A 23,218-nucleotide genomic window follows, 5' to 3' on the forward strand; every position below is an offset into this window, starting at 1 on the left:
ATTATGTTATTATATATAATAAATATAATCATATACCTATTCATCTACAATAAATTCTTAGATTGTTTGAAGATAATAATAAATTGCGTGTAAAAACCAAACTTTTAAATAAATAGATTTTAAATTATTTCATGATGCGTTATTTTTTGTTTAGTATTCTATAAATTACGTTTTAAGTTTAATGATTAAATTAATGTTTAATGATATATTATAATGTTTTGTTATTCGTTATGGTTTTTGTTTGTGGTATTTAATTATTTTTGTTTATTGTTTTCCGTTATAAATTTATAATTGCGTTTTCAAATTTGTCAAATATAACGTTATAATCATAAGGTTATTATAACGTTTGCAAGCCCTGCCTATACTTTTACTGTAAATGTATAACTATTATTAGTATTATATGTATTATACCATTTATACCCCATTTTTTTTTTTGGTGGGAGAGGTTAATTATAATAGAAAAAAATCTTTAATCTTCCACTTTAGTATCAATGTTTCTGGTAGAAAATTATTTGATCCATAGTAGGTGCATTTGAAGTTTTTCAGTTTTCGATTTCAGCGATTTTTTTTCTGTGCCTTATTCAGAAATTAATAACTGTAAACTTGAAATTTAACATAAAGCCCATACTTTTTTTTTAAGCCTTTGAAGTTCAAATTTTTAACACGTTAAATATCCGGAATATGAAATTAATTATTAATATATAATAATATTTGAAAGATTTTCAAAACGACTGTGTTAATCAAATTGATTTCAAAATCACTAAATTATATACAGTTTTATTGGAAAATATGTGTAATATATAGGTCTAGGGACTTCTAGAGTCTTCTTTGCATGGTTGTTAATAATCATTAAAAGTAGCTATAGGTAATATAGAAATTTGTTTCATAGCAATATGAGTTAATATATTTAAAATTTTTAGTTGCATATATATATTGCATAATAGACCATTTTTCATTTATAAGAGCATATTTGTATTTTTTTTTTATATCAAGGTTTAAGTTTTATAGTTATGTAAAAAAAACTTAATTTTAAATAGATTATCTGGATCTGAGATATTGGTATGCTGCTTTTATTAATATAAAATAAATATTTTAAAATTAGTGTTTGATTTCCTTGCCAATCCCTTGCATTATTGCTTATTGCCTATTGGTACCTACATCACACGCATGATTCCCTCAAACTCGATGTAAGAGGACAACAAATCAGAAAAGAAAATTAATCTAACGCAATTTTTTTATTATAAATGTATAAAGTTTATAAAATTTATAATTTTGTAAATATTATCTAGATATTAAAATAAAAAAGTTTTATCCAATACTATGAAATTTTTTTTTAAATGCATATTTAGTGTTTCTTCTAATCATAAACGCATTTATATTTTAAAGTTTTTTAGGGCATGAAATCCCTAGCCTTAAATTAATAGGTACCTGTATTAATATCTTCAATATAATATACGATGGTGTATAAATATTAAATATAGTACAATTATATAGAATAATAAATAATTATTGCTTTGCACGGGATTAGGTACCTGCTAGTGTTAACATTAAATACACAATACAGTATATATACCAGCTCTAAAGAATATACAATGAATTATTAATTATAGTATTTTTAAAAAAATAAAAAAGATATTTTTTCAATAACAAGACGAAAGGGTAAAAAAACAACGTCTCAGATAAATTTTTTTTTCTACTTTGCCTTTACAGTAAATTTCTCTGATGTTTCTGCGTGAATTAATTTTTTTTCAACAATACCTTCCACTTAATCGAACTTTTTTAAAATCAAAAAGCCGTATTATTAAAATGTTTGCCATTATCATCAAGTACACCGCACACGCCATCAGACCAGCACCAACCTAATGTAATGTCTATATTTTAAATGTATTAAATTTTTTTTAAATATGGCTGCTAAGCGTAATGCGTATAATATAATAAATGTAATAAGCTACACTATTATTAAACACGCATGACCTATCAATAATGTCGTAGTAATAGGTTCAGAATGCTTAAACGGAAAGATTTATATTATAACTTATTTATTCAATTTTACGCAATAAATATAGATATAGGTATGTATACAGTATAGTTACATACTTACATATACATGATACTTAAAACTATAATTTTTAAATCATCAATACCGGACAACATATTTTGAGTACCGACCAATAGGTCCATTTCAATGGCCCCTCCACTTTCGAAATTTGAACTTCTGACCACGCCAAACGTTTGTGCATCGTTTGTGCAGAAATGTGCACTAAGTCCAATCGTTTGTGCACAAAAACTGAAAGCTCTATCCCTAAAACTAAATGGGGGGGGCATTGAAACAGTAGCCCCCCCCCGCATTGAATATTTGGATTTTTGAATGTGCCAAACGTTTGTGCATCGTTTGTGCAGAAATGTGCACCAGGTCCCGACGTTTGTGCACAAAAACTCCCAGCGCTATCCAAAAAACAAAGTGAGGGGTATTAACAGGAGGGTCTCCCTCTTTTGAAATTTTAAATATTTATCATATTAATAAATGTTGTTTACGTACCTAATAGGTTTAATAGAATTTTACTATTGCCATGTAAACGTATGACAAATAAAATCTTCAAATATTTTTAATTTATCAAGAAAGCATTATCTTGTTCTAATGTTTTTGATTTCAAAATTGTATGAATAAATACAGTTTTTTCTTTATGCATTTCTTTACTTTATATTTTATATTATATTTTGCTGATGAAAATGTGTTTATGGACAGGTACCTCAACTCGACGTTGCTGTATGTCCGGTCCAATAATGTAAGTTATAAGTCATTGTGTATATTTTAATACAATAAAAGCATAGTAAAAAAATAATTAATAGGCTATATTAATATATTACCTACTTAATTAATTTAATATACCTAACCGTACCTATATACATATAAAAATATTATAATAATATATTATTTATGTTTGAATTCATTAGAACAATGGCGTATCAGACGTCGCTCCCAAACCGGTCGACATCCATCTGCATAACTGTGAGTTGAAAACGTATATATTTAAAAATTGTTATAGTATAATATTTATCTAATAAATTAATTTTCTTTAGCATTCCGCAAGAATGAGCGGTATAGTTTGAAAACTTACCAAAGTTATCTGGTGGATGTCGATACGTTGGTGAGCAGCCGTCGCACATAGGTCTGATGTACCTATGGAAAGTTATTATTGGATCAGTCATAATATTACGTTGAGAAGTTATCTGTCCATAAGCTTATTTTCAGATTTGTAGGCCAATTTCGTTGCCATTTTTTAATCATTCTTTGTTTTTATTAAGGTTGAGGTGTAACAGCATTTTAGGGACTATTGTAATTCCCACTTCCAGGACTTTATCATACATACAGCCGACAGCCCGATGACCTACATTTTTGTGTATTCTGGTCTACCCTATGATGGCCGCGAAGTAACGATCACGTCACCGTTTATCAGATTGCCCAGTTTGAAAGAGTCTCCAAAAATTTCATCGGATAGGTACGCCATAAACCGTGGCAAAGCGCTGGGCCAGCATAATTTTGTCCGGATCAATATCTACAAAAATGACGTCCCAATTATTAGAAGCTAATAATATAGGTACTTAATATTTATTGTAATATAATATAATATTAAACTCATTATACACAGTTATTACGATTAAGTAGAAATAATATTTTTCAAATAATATTTCAGTGTCTTTGTCGAACAGTCAGCTGTACGAAGTTTCCGCTGTGCCACAAAACGGGTCGACGCCGGTCGCTGAACATTGGAAGTCCTCAAGTCCACCAAGCATCGTATTGATGAATCAACAATACATCTTACATCTTACATCTTACATCTATCATTGCAATCTTATAATTATTCACCTGAATGCATGTAATCCTGAATGTACAGTTAATTTATTACTACCCATCTACAAAGTCAACACTGTATTAATAAAAGTATTTATTGTTAAAATAAAATTGAGTTCTATATTATTTGTAGGTACTTAAAAATTATTTGGGTATAAAGGAAACATATTTTAATCATACAAAATTAGATAAACTAAAAGACAAAAATAATGAGAAATCGAGTGGATATCAAATGTTGTAAAAATATGAATTTCAAACGTTCATAAAAATTTAATTTGACTTTCTTGTAGACATTTTTTTTTTTTTGATATAGGTAGGTAAACTTATGGATAATCTTGTATTACATTTTTGAATCTTAGATTGAAAAAGAAAAATTTTTATGAATTCTCAACTCAAAATAATTTGATAATTTTCGTGATTTTTCCGTATTTTGTCAATATTTGAACTTTAAATGCTTATAAATAAAAACCGTGACCAAGGATTTTTAATTTTTTTCATCTGCCTTTGAAACAATAACCTAGGAACCTTCTATTAAATTTTCAAGCTTTTTTAACCAACAAATAACATTTTATTGATATTTATAGAAAAAATAAACTAAAATAAAATGGAAACTGAAAATGTCCGTAAACAGCTCAAAATAAGTCAAAATATTTGGAAAATGTTATGGTGTATAGAAAATGCTAATATAAGCATTCAGTCAAAATTTAATGTACCTACGGTCATTTGTTTTAGAGTTGCACCAAAAACCAAAATCGATTTTCTCAAAAACGGACTTTGCGTAAAAAATTTCAGTTTTTCCTTTGTTTTTCACGTCGCTTTTGAAAACTACTCCGAAAATTTTACTTTTGACCCCCCATAGTACTAACTAGATTCACTTTCAGAAAAGTTACTGTTAAAGAAAATTCAACCACTTTTACTGTCCTAAAAGGTGATGACAGACACAAAAAATAAAAAAAAACACACATCATTGTAAAATCAATACATTTATCGCTTCCCTCAGAATCTAAAAAAAAAAATTGGAAGTAACGCTGCTGAACAGTAGGTTACAAGTGGGTGACTGTTATGGATAGTGTTAAATTTGAATTCAATGGTATAATATCATAGGATACGAAAAACGATTTTAAGTGGATACGATTTGTCAGCCTAGGATATTGTATACTATATTTATATTGATATTATTAAATATTATTAATATCGTACCCGGTTAAGTTGAATTATTATTATTTGTTTATTATCGTATTTGTATATGATAATATATTTTAGACGTTTCAACTTTCAATAATCCACGAATAATATTTTTAAAATAGGCATAATATGTATATATTACAAGTAACAACGAATTAAGAACGATATTGCAAAAAATAATTGCCGGAAATCATTAGTTTTTAACTGAAAACGACAGGGAAGTCTGAACTTATTGGCGGTCAGTCTTATTTTTAAGTTATATGTATTATAACTAATTGAAATTTTTGGTATTTTTATATGTACCCGGTGTACCACACTGCGCTTGCTCGAACAATTAAAATCAAAAACATCCCTCGACTTGTTATGTAAAACCACCATGGGTGGGTGTCAGAATTATTTTTGCATCATCAATTTTTAAACGTTGATTTACCTAGTTTAAAAAAAAATTAATTTGTAATACTTAAGCTCGGTAAACTTTAAGCGTTGTACGGGTGCGTAAAACACCGAAAATCGTGAACTTCGTATTGCTATACCATAAAAACCAATGATTTGCAGGTAGTCGGGTTTTGAACAAGTACCTACATAGGTAACTTATAATAATTCATATTGTAAATTAATTAGGTACCAAAAAAATATAACTTCTCAAACACTTTGTCTATTAGCACTGGCGGGAGAATGTATTAGAATAATGTCTATAAACTTGCGGACCAGTTTGTATAATTAAATTTGGCATGCGAACTATAATTGAAATAGAAAACCAGAATAGGTGCATTGCAGATCACAAAGATTTCTGTAAAAGAACATTATACGATTTATAAATATACCGTATAGGTATAAGGTATACTGAGTACTTATATAATAATATATAAGTTCTTTGGATTTATCATAGTAAATAATATATTTTATGATATCTATGGCAATCGTCAATTGTCGAAATTCGTCGGCGACGGTTAACAATTCTAATAATTTCAGCAATACTATTGTATTATAAATATAATATATTGTATATTTTGATTTCAGTGAACAAAAAAATAATAAATATAAACGGACAGTTCGTTAAACCGGATAAGTTGTAACACAAACTCGCAAATTTCGTTTGATCCGGTTATTTTCATAAAATATTTCGAAACTTTCAAGTTTCAGCTCATCGGAGTGAGATGATTAGATAAAGATGGATGAAGATAGCTGTTTCTTCGGCGATGGCGGCACTCTAGCTACGTTTCACCGGAAGAGTAGATGTTTACGAGTAAGTTTGTTTTCATATTATTACCTACTATTTTACATTTACTTTTTAGACTTAAATTAAATATTTATTGCCACGGACAATCTGTTAACTAGGTGACGTAGAAGCATTTATAAGTTTAATCCCAATAGCGCAATGTATAAAATACGAGAGACCGTCTTCGTTTCACCACGCCAAGTTTAATAAGCACCTTTTTGCATGTTATACTATACGCCGGGTATCACCTTAGGTTTGCGCGAAGTATTTAAAACAGTATAATGTTATTAATCTTTATATTTTATATTTTTATATACATAAATACATTATACACCTCATATGTTTTATTAGCATACTCACACCTTTTTTAGTGTAGTTTATACCCTAGATGGCTATAGATATAGGTATTAAATGTCTTGCAATTATATAATATTATAATATAATATAACAATACACTCTAAATTAAATTAGTTGTTATCAAGACAGACAGTCTTAAAACAAACTCTTTTCTGGACGTTTTCAAAACGTATTATGCTTAAAAAAAATTGCACAGTTGTCGTAGCAGTCAGTTGCTAGATCAACCCGTGTGACATCAAATAGTAATTATTCTTGTTTTTTTAAATAGTTTTTTCGAAAAATATTTGTAACATGTATAGCTCATACAATTATGAATTTATAGTTAATGGAAATGCGGATGTTTATATTTCATAGATATTTTTTTAGTTAATAATCGTGTAAATAATTTGATTAAACAATAAGGTACTTACCTATTCATCACTAGTATCAATTTTATTATATTACGTGTAAAATCACCAACACAAGGTGCAGACTGCGTTTAAAAAATTAAAAACATAAAATAAAATATAAAATAATGTTGTAGTATAAGCTGTAAACTGTAGTTTATTTTAATTTATAATCCAATTAATGTAACCGAGAATGTAACTATTAAATTCATCATTGAATGATTATTCAGAGATCACTTTGGGATAAATGTAAATTAAATAAAAAATAATTAAAAAACATTTTGTGAAAGGAACAAGATTACTGCTAATACAATGTGCTCTTATAAAAATATTCTTGTGCTTCTGATATCTATTCACCACCTTAATCAATAATTAAATTGATAAACGAAAATAATAATTTAAATAATACCTATATATCATATTATTATAATTCAAATTCAAAATTATAAACTATTTTGGTTTATTATCATATCAAATTTCAATGAACAAATTGGTCCTTAACACAGAACTCTTTGATATAAAAAGTTGCATTATATTATATCCGTGGATTCATCATATTGACGTACCTAGTATAATATCTATCATTTATTTATTTAATCTATGGCAAATCTCAAAGTCGTTGCAGAAGACACAGTCGATTAAATATTCTAAAATTTCAATAAGCAAAGAAGATATGAGCAAAAAACTTACTGCGTTTCGTATAATTTTATTTTTCATAAATCACTATATTCTAAGTTCTGGCTGTATTCTGGAGCGTTTCCTCATGGCCGTCGCAGTTCACACACGTCACGGATTCCGCCGAAGGAGTCGATAATTAAAGTAAGTTTGTTTTTATATTTTTTTGGGGCTTAAATTTAATTTTTAAGACTTAAAACAAATATTTAATGTCAGGAAAAATGTGCTATCCAAGTGTTGTAGGCGCATATTTTAGTTCCGGACTAGAAATGTATAAAATACGCGAGATATAAACGCCGTCGTCGTTTTTCCAGTCCCTGTTAGTAGAATAATTATAATTAATAGGTGCATACCTATACAGGGTACTTAATATAAATATATAAATATTTTGGTTTAATTTATAGAAATATATGTTATGACTTATAACTGATAATAGTCATAAGATACAATTTTAATTAATAACTGGTAATTTTGTTTCCAAATACAACGTTATAAGTTATAGGTAACTATTAATTTAGTGTCACATACTTAACTTCTGTTGTTCACCTAATATCTATATTCTATATCATAGGGATTAGGGATGTATAACCATGTACACATAAAAGTATATTCACGGAATGGTCAACTGCCTATTCTGACGTGTGCGCACTTATGAATAATATACCTACTCATATACTCGTATAGGTATATAAATATACCTATATAAATAGTGTAATACTACATACACGAAGGTGTTACCTATTATGTTCCTAAAAGTTCAACAGTTATTATTATATTTATTTATTTTTTAAATATAGGTAGGTACATTACAAGACTCTAATTAAAATCACATTTTTTTTTATTTTTTTGAACACAATGTTTTAAAAATTATTCATTAATATATAATTTATTGGTATAGTACTAAATAAATTAATGAAATAAAACAAACACAACTACTATAATTATTAGTAATAATAATATATCCACGTATAAATTATTAAAATACAAAACGAAAAACGATTCTGAGCAAAGATATCGTTGACTAATAAATAATATTGAGATTAAAGTAATTTATTTTTTCGGTAGAAAATCGGTATAAATATGAATTATAAATATATTTTATTTTCATACCATGACGCGTGTGTGAAAAATTGTTTATATTAAGTGTTAAAGATGTTAGATTTCGGTTCGGCTGATTGTCCACCCCCTCACTCTTCCGCATCAATGCATCAGAAATTATTATTTATAATATTTAAATATAAACTGCATTTTCTGAATTTTCTAAAACATAGCTTTCCAACTAAAGAATTCGTTTCATATATTATCAACGAATTGAAAAATGAAATTAGAACATTTATATGGGATAAAGTCAATTTTATAAAAACTAAAAACTTATTAGAAAAAAATACTTCGATACTATAACTTCAGTCTTCAGTTATAGAAAACAACACTTGCCAATATGGAATTACTGGCGAATTTTTTTATTTTAAAATATTAAATAGCATCTGATCGACTGATGTGCTATAATGAAACTCAAAATATAACGAATACACTATACCTATACACTTATCTAAATTCTATTTTATATTCGTTTAAATTGGACTTTTAATTTTTCTGGCCATTTTATTAAGCTTTGTAATATAAGTGCATTAAATCGTATTTTTAAGGCATTTTTCTTATTTTTAATGCATTTCAATCCACGTCCTATTTATAACTTAACGTTATTTTGTATATACCAATCGATTAGTGTACACAATAAAAAATATAATAATATTGATGGGTTAATAGGTTGATAACTATTATGTAAGTAGGTACAGTTTTGTACGTTCAATGTATCGTTCTTCATTCATAAAGTAGCTAAATGAGTCAAATGATTTTATCAGTGGGTGGGGGGGGAGGATATGGCTGATTTTTTAACATGCACTATTTCAAGGGCTCTTAACCTAAGGGGCGCACCACTCTAAGGAGGAGTGACACAATTTCGTAAGGGGGAGGGGGGACGTGAAAATGTTTAAAAAAAAACACGAATTTATTTAGTTATTTTGTTATTTAGGTAATACATATTAATTAATAGGTATTTCTTAAATTTTTTTTATTATTTTATTTGAAACGTTATTTTTAAATATTGGGATCAATAAAACTATTTTTATATAATTACTATTTTATATCAATTAGAATTTGTTTATAAGCCAAGTAATAGATAAATGGTTACCAAGAAAAAAAACCGTTATCTATATTATAAATTTGAATTCAATTTACCGCATTTGCGTCTAGTAGAAACAAATAAATGTTTTTTTGAAGATAATGTAAAAATATCCATCATCCATTGGTTAGGACCATATATATATTTTCTATGATTAGGACGGTAGACTTTATGTAAATATTTATTGTCAGACAAACTTATATACTCGCTAGGCGTAGAGTAGTTTTTAAAATCCAGTTGTTATAGGTGTACAAAAATTAGGATATTATGAAAAATACCTTAAATTATAATACTTTGCCTACAACTGTTAATTTATTGTTATAGTAGAATAATTTTTAAAATTTTTAATCAATGATTAGGTAATGCTTTTATAAGTAGGAAGGTAGGTTTTTATACCTACCTAACAAAATAAGAAAATGCATAATGATTAATGTTATTTAATATGATTTGTAAATACATAGCAGATTATACCTATCACTTGGTGACGATTATTTTTGTTTTATACGTTCTTCGTAATTCAGTTTTGTCACGATAGTTTTAGTTTTCGTTAAATGTGAAACATACATTTTCTATGCATACGGGATGCGGGCATTAAATATTTGGGTTTTAAGAGAACACCTCAAACGTACGTTTTATTTTGGGGGTTTTACGGGATATACCTATAGGAAATTTTCTTCAAATTTTCACATTTCACTATTTGATATTGTGATATTATTTGTACCTAGGTTAAGTTTCTGTTTTAGAATCGATCGATATGTTACCTAGGTATATCACATTCTTTAATTTAAATTCTGGTAGTCGAGTATTGGACAAGTACCTACGTAACTTATAATTCATATCGTAATTTAATTACTAAAGAAATATAATTTCCCCAACAGTGTCTAGGGCCACCGGCAGCAGAATGCATTATAGAATGTCTATAAACTTGTGGTCTAGTATATGGTTAAAATTGGCATGCGACCAACAACTGGGGGCTTGTTCTGGAAAATTTAAATGATCTAATAAGGTTCATCTCATTATTTGAATTAAATTAATTTTTAAGCGATTGTTGTGTTAATCAATTTTTTAATTTATTTCATTCAACACACTCGTCTCAGTTTTCTAGTACCTCTGGATTTCTAGATTCCGTCACGGGGTATGTGTTTTCTTATTTCTCAGTAGGTTTTTTTTTTTATTATTGTTAATTGATCAAAGGTTGTATTGCCCGAAATTTTTCAATATTTGTAATGTAATTATACTGGTATAACACTATTCCGGCTATCAATAAAGTCGTGTTAAAAATTAGAAAATTGGGAGGTATGATATTTTTTTAAGTAATTCTTTCGAGTAGGGTATTCGCTCAATGATATTTAAATATTTTCACCGATAATCAAGTACGATGACTTGTAGGTAACTAGAGACTGGGTGAATAGGAATTAGGTAGTGTGTAATATGGCGAAGATAAGGAAATGGGTCAACAGGATTTCAGAATGTTTGGTGTATGAAAGGGAAAGATGAAAAAGAAATGTAAGGTTAGGGTAGGTAAGTGGAGTGAGGGTAGCAGATATGAGAATAATAAGTTAGGTGTTAAGGTACAAAAGAGGATAGAATAAGAAATTAATTAATTAAGGGTAGTGTAGGTTAGTGTACATATTGTAGTGAAAACAAGAGAGAATAGGTTTAGGTGGTTCGGTCACTGTATGATAAGAGATAGTGAGAGTGGCTATAGAAGTTAGTTAATTTAGGTGGGAAATGAGGGGTGAGAAGACTGAAGAAGAGATGGATAGACAGAATACCGATCATATGGAGGTGTGGAATGAGAGTGGCTGAACCTGTATATAGCTGTGAGAGACGGGGGAAGGAAAAGTGTAAAGGTAGAATAGTTATGTTAACAATGCCGAATACGTAGGAAAAAATCTTGAATTGCAAAGGCCACTAGCTTCAACTAACCATAGGTTTACCTAACTAACCTTATGACTCATTAGGACACTATTTGAATAAAAAGATCCTGAGTTGCAGGTAGCCGAACTTAAGTGTTTGATTATCAAGTTGATCCTCTGATTGTTGACACCATGGATAGTCCACGCCTATGTTAAATACATTTGAGGCCGCGTTCCCGGAGGGGAAGGCAATTGAGGCTCCTTTATATTGATAGTCGATACTCGATATGAGTATACTTTATTTGGCCTCAATTGTTCCCCTCGAAGGACGAAGACCGCTGATAAGACCATTATGTCCTATCCATATCTTTATTATCTATGATGGAGCCATACCCAGCTCACTCGTGTAAACTTGTTGCTGGTTGGGATGTCAGCGCACTATTTGTTTTCCATCTTTGACCCACGCGTAGCATACCAAATGTACGATTAAGAAAACACTAAAATGATTGTGCGTGGGTCGGAGAGAGAAATAAATGGTGCGCTAAAAATCTGACATCCTCTTAAGTGTTAAATATTTGCCTGCATGTATGCACTAAAAACAGGCAAATATATGCACTGAAATATTCAAAAATATTAAAAATAATAAAATATTCAAAAAAATACTGAATGAAAACATTTTTATTAAAATTTTTTTAAATTAATAAATAATAATTCAAATTGGTTTACAAAAAAATTCTTTATTTACACACTTGGTAGGTAGGTAACGGATGAACCGAAAATATAAAAACATTTTACGAAAATAAGCATAAATACGAAAAAATCATGAAAACATGCAATTATATTAACTAACCAGAAAAAAACGCATATTGGTAACGGTGTTGTAATAATAGGGATCTCCCCAAAAAAATACGTACTAATAGTTCAAACAAATCATAAAAGCCAACCTTAATAAATATTAATTTATGAAAAAGTATATTAAAAAGCATTATTATTATAAATGAAATAAAACTATCAACTATGGACCATGACATAATATAGGTATTTCTATATTTTTAGCTCCATAATTTCTGTTAAAATATTAGGAAAATGTATTAAGTACCGTAAAAGTGCTAAATTTGAGTTATTACTTAAAATATTATATTCATAACAAATTATAATAGAAGGTTAGGAACTGTTATTCCACAAAAAACTAAAAAAAATCATACTTGAAATCTATGTATAATATACGTATATTGTAATAAATGTTCAAATGTTTACTATAGTACATTATAAAAAATTAACTTAAGTTCAATATAATACATTATAACAGGTGTTCAAATAAACATTTCATACCACAAATTTTGTTAATTCACACAGTCTCTCTTCAATTTTAAATTTTTCTTCAAATTATCTACAAAACATAAATGTTTAGTAAATTGGAAGACTTGATTAAGTCTTTAATCATTTATCTAAAAGAGATGTGCCGGGTCGCCACATTACTATATCGAGGGACCATGGTGCAAGTGTCGTCCATAAATATCATAACATATAGGTATTATATTAGAAATACAAACTTAATATTTCACTAGCAGTAAATATTATAAAAAAATATTACGAAATGTACTATACTCATATTATATTATGATTGTATTAGTTACAAACTCTTGAATTAAGAGTTATGTTTGAGGATTTAATTAATTTCCTAAAAGGAAATGCCTCAAGGTTGCCTCAGTAGGTTAGGTTTACTAATTATTACTAATTATACAAAATACTGAAAATTAATGAAATCACAAATATTAGTACAATAGAGAGACTGTGCATTGATTTACAAATTTGTCTTAAATTTACTTTTTGCATAGAGAATATGAAGGTGGGCTGGGCTCTTAATATCAGAGTATGGGGGACAGGTCTGGGATTTCATATTATCATTAATAGAGACTCGTTAATCGCTTTTATGTGCTTCAAATTGTTTACACGAGTGAGCTGGGTATGGCTCCATCATAGATAATATAGATATAACATAATGGATAGGACATAATAGTATATGGTAATAGTCTTAACAGCGGTCTTCGAGGGGAACTAAGGTGTCAACAATCTAAGGATCAACTTGATAATCAATCACTTATCAGTTCGGCAACCTGCAACTCAGGAACTTTTATTCAAAGTGTCCTAATGTAATTAGTCATAAGAAGGCTAGTTTGGTAAACCTAAGGTTAGTTGAAGCTATGGTAATGATAGACGACTACAATCACTGGTCGTGAGCTTTGCGATGATCATTTCCTACTAACTATAAAGGTATTCGATATTGTAAACATAACAATGAAAGAAAATATTTAAATATTATTAATTTGGTTATGTTAGGTTAGGTTAGGATAGGACAGTAAATTAGACGTTAACTAATTATTATAGTTTTTAACACGGTCTTAAAGACTGTCAACTAGAGTTGTACCAGTATAGTTATTAAAAACTTAAATACAGCCAACATTAAATAATGATTTTTTTAACACAACAAATTATAAAATGTATTTTAAAATATAACAAAATATAATTATTTTAGGATTTTATAAAGTTTTCAATACTTATGAGCTTTTGTAAAAAGAAAATGTATAAAATCAATTGTTTTAATTTAATATGTAGTATTGTGTTTTATTATCCTACTGTCAAAGAATTCTCAGGGTTTTCTTTCCACATTTTTTTACATTGTACTAAATCTAATTTTTTTCCGCACATATTTACAAAGACTAAAACAGATATCTGACTATGTTTTTATTTGCATTTAGACTTTATAGTTTGTTATTTAATATTGACTGTAGACCCAGCCAAACACAATATTATTTTAAATTAAAAATTATTTTATTTCCTTCATAAATTACAATCACATAATAGAGTCCGTGCAGGACCTTTTTCTGATTTAATTTTTTTGCATCCTTTATAAATAAATTACATTCGTTTTTAAACATTTTCTAATACATATACTACGGTGATACACATCTGATCATAATAACTGTTCGTATTATTATAATGTAAACAATACCTAGTTTTTGGATTGTAGTTAATATGTATTGCAGTATTTAGCTTCCAGCGTATTCTTTTGTTTAGTGTTATTTCACACAGATTTCTCAAACAATTTTTTTTTCAATTCATTGAACTCTAGTAGATTTTTTTGTATAAATATTTTTCAAGATTAACCGGCTATACCTGGGAGTACGCTGAGTGGTAGTGTATGGTAGTGTAATCCTAAAGCGTGTTCCTAAAGTAAAATTTTTTCCACATGTGTATTCATAGTCAATTTTTTTCCAAATTTCTTTTTGTTTTCTAAAATCTATTTGCCTGCGGGCGCCAACACCTCTCTTCAATTTTTTTTTTTTAGTACTGTAACTCTAGTTGAATATTTTGTATTGAATGAAAATTGATAACTTGGTGCCCCATGAATAATCATTCTTTAATGAACTAAATATTTTGAATAGTTTTTTCTAAATTTTTTTGAAAATTTTTTTTTTGTTTTCTAAAATCGATTTGCCTGCGGGCGCCAACACCTCCCTTCATTTTTTTTTTTTATGATTTTAACTCTAGCCAAATTTTTTAAACATTGACAATCTGTTACCCTTTGAATAATTCTTTAATGAACTAAATATTTTGAATAGTTGTTTCTGTTTAAGAATCTGGGCATTTTAATTTGTACTATGTAATGTCTCATTACTAATGTGTATTCATACGTTAAATTTTTTGTGTTGACGTGAAAATTGATAACTTGGTGCCCCATGAATAACCATTCTTCAATGAACTAAATATTTTGAATAGTTTTTTCTGTTTAAGATTTGGTTAGGACATTTTAGTTTGAACTTCGTAATGTGTGTTTCTAATGTAAATTTTTTTCCAAATTTTTTTTTTGTTTTCTAAAATCGATTTGCCTGCAGGCGCCAACACCTCCCTTCAATTTTTTTTTTATGATTTTAACTCTAGCCAAATTTTTTAAACATTGAAAATCTGGTACCCTTTGAGTAATTCTTTAATGAACTAAATATTTTGAATAGTTTTTTCTGTTTAAGATTCTGGGCATTTTAGTTTGTACTTTGTAATGAGTATTCATACAGTAAAATCTATTTGCCTGCGGGCGCCAACCCCTCCCTTCAATTTTTTTTTTTTTAGTTCTGTAACTAGTTGAACATTTTGTATTGACTTGAAAATTGATAACTTGGTGCCCCATGAATAATCATTCTTTAATGAACTTAATATTTTGAATAGTTTTTTCTGTTTAAGATTCTGGACATTTTAGTTTGAAGTTTTTAATTTCAATTTTTTTTTGTTTTTTAAAATTGATTTGCCTGCGGGCGCCAACCCCTCCCTTCAATTTTTTTTTTTAGTACTGTAACTCTAGTTGAATATTTTGTATTGACTTGAAAATTGATAACTTGGTGCCCCATGAATAATCATTCTTTAATGAACTAAATATTTTGAATAGTTTTTTCTAAATTTTTTTGAAAATTTTTTTTTTGTTTTCTAAAATCGATTTGCCTGCGGGCGCCAACACCTCCCTTCATTTTTTTTTTTTATGATTTTAACTCTAGCTAAATTTTTTAAACATTGACAATCTGTTACCCTTTGAATAATTCTTTAATGAACTAAATATTTTGAATAGTTGTTTCTGTTTAAGAATCTGGGCATTTTAATTTGTACTATGTAATGTCTCATTACTAATGTGTATTCATACGTTAAATTTTTTGTGTTGACGTGAAAATTGATAACTTGGTGCCCCATGAATAACCATTCTTCAATGAACTTAATATTTTGAATAGTTTTTTCTGTTTAAGATTCTGGACATTTTAGTTTGAAGTTTTTAATTTCAATTTTTTTTGTTTTTTAAAATTGATTTGCCTGCGGGCGCCAACCCCTCCCTTCAATTTTTTTTTTAGTACTGTAACTCTAGTTGAATATTTTGTATTGACTTGAAAATTGATAACTTGGTGCCCCATGAATAATCATTCTTTAATGAACTAAATATTTTGAATAGTTTTTTCTAAATTTTTTTGAAAATTTTTTTTTTGTTTTCTAAAATCGATTTGCCTGCGGGCGCCAACACCTCCCTTCATTTTTTTTTTTATGATTTTAACTCTAGCCAATTTTTTTAAACATTGACAACCTGTTACCCTTTGAATAATTCTTTAATGAACTAAATATTTTGAATAGTTGTTTCTGTTTAAGAATCTGGGCATTTTAATTTGTACTATGTAATGTCTCATTACTAATGTGTATTCATACGTTAAATTTTTTGTGTTGACGTGAAAATTGATAACTTGGTGCCCCATGAATAACCATTCTTCAATGAACTAAATATTTTGAATAGTTTTTTCTGTTTAAGATTTGGTTAGGACATTTTAGTTTGAACTTCGTAATGTGTGTTTCTAATGTAAATTTTTTTCCAAATTTTTTTTTTGTTTTCTAAAATCGATTTGCCTGCAGGTTCCAACACCTCCCTTCAATTTTTTTTTTATGATTTTAACTCTAGCCAAATTTTTTAAACATTGAAAATCTGGTACCCTTTGAGTAATTCTTTAATGAACTAAATATTTTGAATAGTTTTTTCTGTTTAAGATTCTGGGCATTTTAGTTTGTACTTTGTAATGAGTATTCATACAGTAAAATCTATTTGCCTGCGGGCTCCAACCCCTCCCTTCAATTTTTTTTTTTTTAGTTCTGTAACTAGTTGAACATTTTATATTGACTTGAAAATTGATAACTTGGTGCCCCATGAATAATCATTCTTTAATGAACTTAATATTTTGAATAGTTTTTTCTGTTTAAGATTCTGGACATTTTAGTTTGAAGTTTTTAATTTCAATTTTTTTTGTTTTTTAAAATTGATTTGCCTGCGGGCGCCAACCCCTCCCTTCAATTTTTTTTTTAGTACTGTAACTCTAGTTGAATATTTTGTATTGACTTGAAAATTGATAACTTGGTGCCCCATGAATAATCATTCTTTAATGAACTAAATATTTTGAATAGTTTTTTCTAAATTTTTTTGAAAATTTTTTTTTTGTTTTCTAAAATCGATTTGCCTGCGGGCGCCAACACCTCCCTTCATTTTTTTTTTTATGATTTTAACTCTAGCCAATTTTTTTAAACATTGACAATCTGTTACCCTTTGAATAATTCTTTAATGAACTAAATATTTTGAATAGTTGTTTCTGTTTAAGAATCTGGGCATTTTAATTTGTACTATGTAATGTCTCATTACTAATGTGTATTCATACGTTAAATTTTTTGTGTTGACGTGAAAATTGATAACTTGGTGCCCCATGAATAACCATTCTTCAATGAACTAAATATTTTGAATAGTTTTTTCTGTTTAAGATTTGGTTAGGACATTTTAGTTTGAACTTCGTAATGTGTGTTTCTAATGTAAATTTTTTTCCAAATTTTTTTTTTGTTTTCTAAAATCGATTTGCCTGCAGGTTCCAACACCTCCCTTCAATTTTTTTTTTATGATTTTAACTCTAGCCAAATTTTTTAAACATTGAAAATCTGGTACCCTTTGAGTAATTCTTTAATGAACTAAATATTTTGAATAGTTTTTTCTGTTTAAGATTCTGGGCATTTTAGTTTGTACTTTGTAATGAGTATTCATACAGTAAAATCTATTTGCCTGCGGGCGCCAACCCCTCCCTTCAATTTTTTTTTTTTTAGTTCTGTAACTAGTTGAACATTTTGTATTGACTTGAAAATTGATAACTTGGTGCCCCATGAATAATCATTCTTTAATGAACTTAATATTTTGAATAGTTTTTTCTGTTTAAGATTCTGGACATTTTAGTTTGAAGTTTTTAATTTCAATTTTTTTTTGTTTTTTAAAATTGATTTGCCTGCGGGCGCCAACCCCTCCCTTCAATTTTTTTTTTTAGTACTGTAACTCTAGTTGAATATTTTGTATTGACTTGAAAATTGATAACTTGGTGCCCCATGAATAATCATTCTTTAATGAACTAAATATTTTGAATAGTTTTTTCTAAATTTTTTTGAAAATTTTTTTTTTGTTTTCTAAAATCGATTTGCCTGCGGGCGCCAACACCTCCCTTCATTTTTTTTTTTTATGATTTTAACTCTAGCTAAATTTTTTAAACATTGACAATCTGTTACCCTTTGAATAATTCTTTAATGAACTAAATATTTTGAATAGTTGTTTCTGTTTAAGAATCTGGGCATTTTAATTTGTACTATGTAATGTCTCATTACTAATGTGTATTCATACGTTAAATTTTTTGTGTTGACGTGAAAATTGATAACTTGGTGCCCCATGAATAACCATTCTTCAATGAACTAAATATTTTGAATAGTTTTTTCTGTTTAAGATTTGGTTAGGACATTTTAGTTTGAACTTCGTAATGTGTGTTTCTAATGTAAATTTTTTTCCAAATTTTTTTTTTGTTTTCTAAAATCGATTTGCCTGCAGGCGCCAACACCTCCCTTCAATTTTTTTTTTATGATTTTAACTCTAGCCAAATTTTTTAAACATTGAAAATCTGGTACCCTTTGAGTAATTCTTTAATGAATTAAATATTTTGAATAGTTTTTTCTGTTTAAGATTCTGGGCATTTTAGTTTGTACTTTGTAATGAGTATTCATACAGTAAAATCTATTTGCCTGCGGGCTCCAACCCCTCCCTTCAATTTTTTTTTTTTTAGTTCTGTAACTAGTTGAACATTTTGTATTGACTTGAAAATTGATAACTTGGTGCCCCATGAATAATCATTCTTTAATGAACTTAATATTTTGAATAGTTTTTTCTGTTTAAGATTCTGGACATTTTGGTTTGAAGTTTTTAATTTCAATTTTTTTTGTTTTTTAAAATTGATTTGCCTGCGGGCGCCAACCCCTCCCTTCAATTTTTTTTTTTAGTACTGTAACTCTAGTTGAATATTTTGTATTGACTTGAAAATTGATAACTTGGTGCCCCATGAATAATCATTCTTTAATGAACTAAATATTTTGAATAGTTTTTTCTAAATTTTTTTGAAAATTTTTTTTTTGTTTTCTAAAATCGATTTGCCTGCGGGCGCCAACACCTCCCTTCATTTTTTTTTTTATGATTTTAACTCTAGCCAATTTTTTTAAACATTGACAATCTGTTACCCTTTGAATAATTCTTTAATGAACTAAATATTTTGAATAGTTGTTTCTGTTTAAGAATCTGGGCATTTTAATTTGTACTATGTAATGTCTCATTACTAATGTGTATTCATACGTTAAATTTTTTGTGTTGACGTGAAAATTGATAACTTGGTGCCCCATGAATAACCATTCTTCAATGAACTAAATATTTTGAATAGTTTTTTTCTGTTTAAGATTTGGTTAGGACATTTTAGTTTGAACTTCGTAATGTGTGTTTCTAATGTAAATTTTTTTCCAAATTTTTTTTTTGTTTTCTAAAATCGATTTGCCTGCAGGTTCCAACACCTCCCTTCAATTTTTTTTTATGATTTTAACTCTAGCCAAATTTTTTAAACATTGAAAATCTGGTACCCTTTGAGTAATTCTTTAATGAACTAAATATTTTGAATAGTTTTTTCTGTTTAAGATTCTGGGCATTTTAGTTTGTACTTTGTAATGAGTATTCATACAGTAAAATCTATTTGCCTGCGGGCTCCAACCCCTCCCTTCAATTTTTTTTTTTTTAGTTCTGTAACTAGTTGAACATTTTGTATTGACTTGAAAATTGATAACTTGGTGCCCCATGAATAATCATTCTTTAATGAACTTAATATTTTGAATAGTTTTTTCTGTTTAAGATTCTGGACATTTTAGTTTGAAGTTTTTAATTTCAATTTTTTTTGTTTTTTAAAATTGATTTGCCTGCGGGCGCCAACCCCTCCCTTCAATTTTTTTTTTAGTACTGTAACTCTAGTTGAATATTTTGTATTGACTTGAAAATTGATAACTTGGTGCCCCATGAATAATCATTCTTTAATGAACTAAATATTTTGAATAGTTTTTTCTAAATTTTTTTGAAAATTTTTTTTTTGTTTTCTAAAATCGATTTGCCTGCGGGCGCCAACACCTCCCTTCATTTTTTTTTTTATGATTTTAACTCTAGCCAATTTTTTTAAACATTGACAATCTGTTACCCTTTGAATAATTCTTTAATGAACTAAATATTTTGAATAGTTGTTTCTGTTTAAGAATCTGGGCATTTTAATTTGTACTATGTAATGTCTCATTACTAATGTGTATTCATACGTTAAATTTTTTGTGTTGACGTGAAAATTGATAACTTGGTGCCCCATGAATAACCATTCTTCAATGAACTAAATATTTTGAATAGTTTTTTCTGTTTAAGATTTGGTTAGGACATTTTAGTTTGAACTTCGTAATGTGTGTTTCTAATGTAAATTTTTTTCCAAATTTTTTTTTTGTTTTCTAAAATCGATTTGCCTGCAGGTTCCAACACCTCCCTTCAATTTTTTTTTTATGATTTTAACTCTAGCCAAATTTTTTAAACATTGAAAATCTGGTACCCTTTGAGTAATTCTTTAATGAACTAAATATTTTGAATAGTTTTTTCTGTTTAAGATTCTGGGCATTTTAGTTTGTACTTTGTAATGAGTATTCATACAGTAAAATCTATTTGCCTGCGGGCTCCAACCCCTCCCTTCAATTTTTTTTTTTTTAGTTCTGTAACTAGTTGAACATTTTGTATTGACTTGAAAATTGATAACTTGGTGCCCCATGAATAATCATTCTTTAATGAACTTAATATTTTGAATAGTTTTTTCTGTTTAAGATTCTGGACATTTTGGTTTGAAGTTTTTAATTTCAATTTTTTTTGTTTTTTAAAATTGATTTGCCTGCGGGCGCCAACCCCTCCCTTCAATTTTTTTTTTTAGTACTGTAACTCTAGTTGAATATTTTGTATTGACTTGAAAATTGATAACTTGGTGCCCCATGAATAATCATTCTTTAATGAACTAAATATTTTGAATAGTTTTTTCTAAATTTTTTTGAAAATTTTTTTTTTGTTTTCTAAAATCGATTTGCCTGCGGGCGCCAACACCTCCCTTCATTTTTTTTTTTATGATTTTAACTCTAGCCAATTTTTTTAAACATTGACAATCTGTTACCCTTTGAATAATTCTTTAATGAACTAAATATTTTGAATAGTTGTTTCTGTTTAAGAATCTGGGCATTTTAATTTGTACTATGTAATGTCTCATTACTAATGTGTATTCATACGTTAAATTTTTTGTGTTGACGTGAAAATTGATAACTTGGTGCCCCATGAATAACCATTCTTCAATGAACTTAATATTTTGAATAGTTTTTTCTGTTTAAGATTCTGGACATTTTAGTTTGAAGTTTTTAATTTCAATTTTTTTTGTTTTTTAAAATTGATTTGCCTGCGGGCGCCAACCCCTCCCTTCAATTTTTTTTTTAGTACTGTAACTCTAGTTGAATATTTTGTATTGACTTGAAAATTGATAACTTGGTGCCCCATGAATAATCATTCTTTAATGAACTAAATATTTTGAATAGTTTTTTCTAAATTTTTTTGAAAATTTTTTTTTTGTTTTCTAAAATCGATTTGCCTGCGGGCGCCAACACCTCCCTTCATTTTTTTTTTTATGATTTTAACTCTAGCCAATTTTTTTAAACATTGACAACCTGTTACCCTTTGAATAATTCTTTAATGAACTAAATATTTTGAATAGTTGTTTCTGTTTAAGAATCTGGGCATTTTAATTTGTACTATGTAATGTCTCATTACTAATGTGTATTCATACGTTAAATTTTTTGTGTTGACGTGAAAATTGATAACTTGGTGCCCCATGAATAACCATTCTTCAATGAACTAAATATTTTGAATCGTTTTTTCTGTTTAAGATTTGGTTAGGACATTTTAGTTTGAACTTCGTAATGTGTGTTTCTAATGTAAATTTTTTTCCAAATTTTTTTTTTGTTTTCTAAAATCGATTTGCCTGCAGGTTCCAACACCTCCCTTCAATTTTTTTTTTATGATTTTAACTCTAGCCAAATTTTTTAAACATTGAAAATCTGGTACCCTTTGAGTAATTCTTTAATGAACTAAATATTTTGAATAGTTTTTTCTGTTTAAGATTCTGGGCATTTTAGTTTGTACTTTGTAATGAGTATTCATACAGTAAAATCTATTTGCCTGCGGGCGCCAACCCCTCCCTTCAATTTTTTTTTTTTTAGTTCTGTAACTAGTTGAACATTTTGTATTGACTTGAAAATTGATAACTTGGTGCCCCATGAATAATCATTCTTTAATGAACTTAATATTTTGAATAGTTTTTTCTGTTTAAGATTCTGGACATTTTAGTTTGAAGTTTTTAATTTCAATTTTTTTTTGTTTTTTAAAATTGATTTGCCTGCGGGCGCCAACCCCTCCCTTCAATTTTTTTTTTTAGTACTGTAACTCTAGTTGAATATTTTGTATTGACTTGAAAATTGATAACTTGGTGCCCCATGAATAATCATTCTTTAATGAACTAAATATTTTGAATAGTTTTT

General features: G+C 28.0%; 1 long non-coding RNA gene across 1 annotated transcript; it reads left to right on the forward strand.

The window, feature by feature from the left end:
- The first annotated feature begins 443 nt into the window (after positions 1 to 443).
- LOC132952639 (uncharacterized) lies at positions 444 to 3,997 on the forward strand. The gene is made up of 4 exons (XR_009665481.1): positions 444 to 2,786; positions 2,956 to 3,010; positions 3,082 to 3,599; positions 3,696 to 3,997. It is a non-coding gene; the product is annotated as an uncharacterized LOC132952639 (long non-coding RNA).
- The last annotated feature ends 19,221 nt before the right edge of the window (positions 3,998 to 23,218 follow it).

Source organism: Metopolophium dirhodum, chromosome 9, assembly GCF_019925205.1.
Source record: "Metopolophium dirhodum isolate CAU chromosome 9, ASM1992520v1, whole genome shotgun sequence".
Taxonomy (NCBI): Eukaryota; Metazoa; Arthropoda; class Insecta; order Hemiptera; family Aphididae; genus Metopolophium; species Metopolophium dirhodum.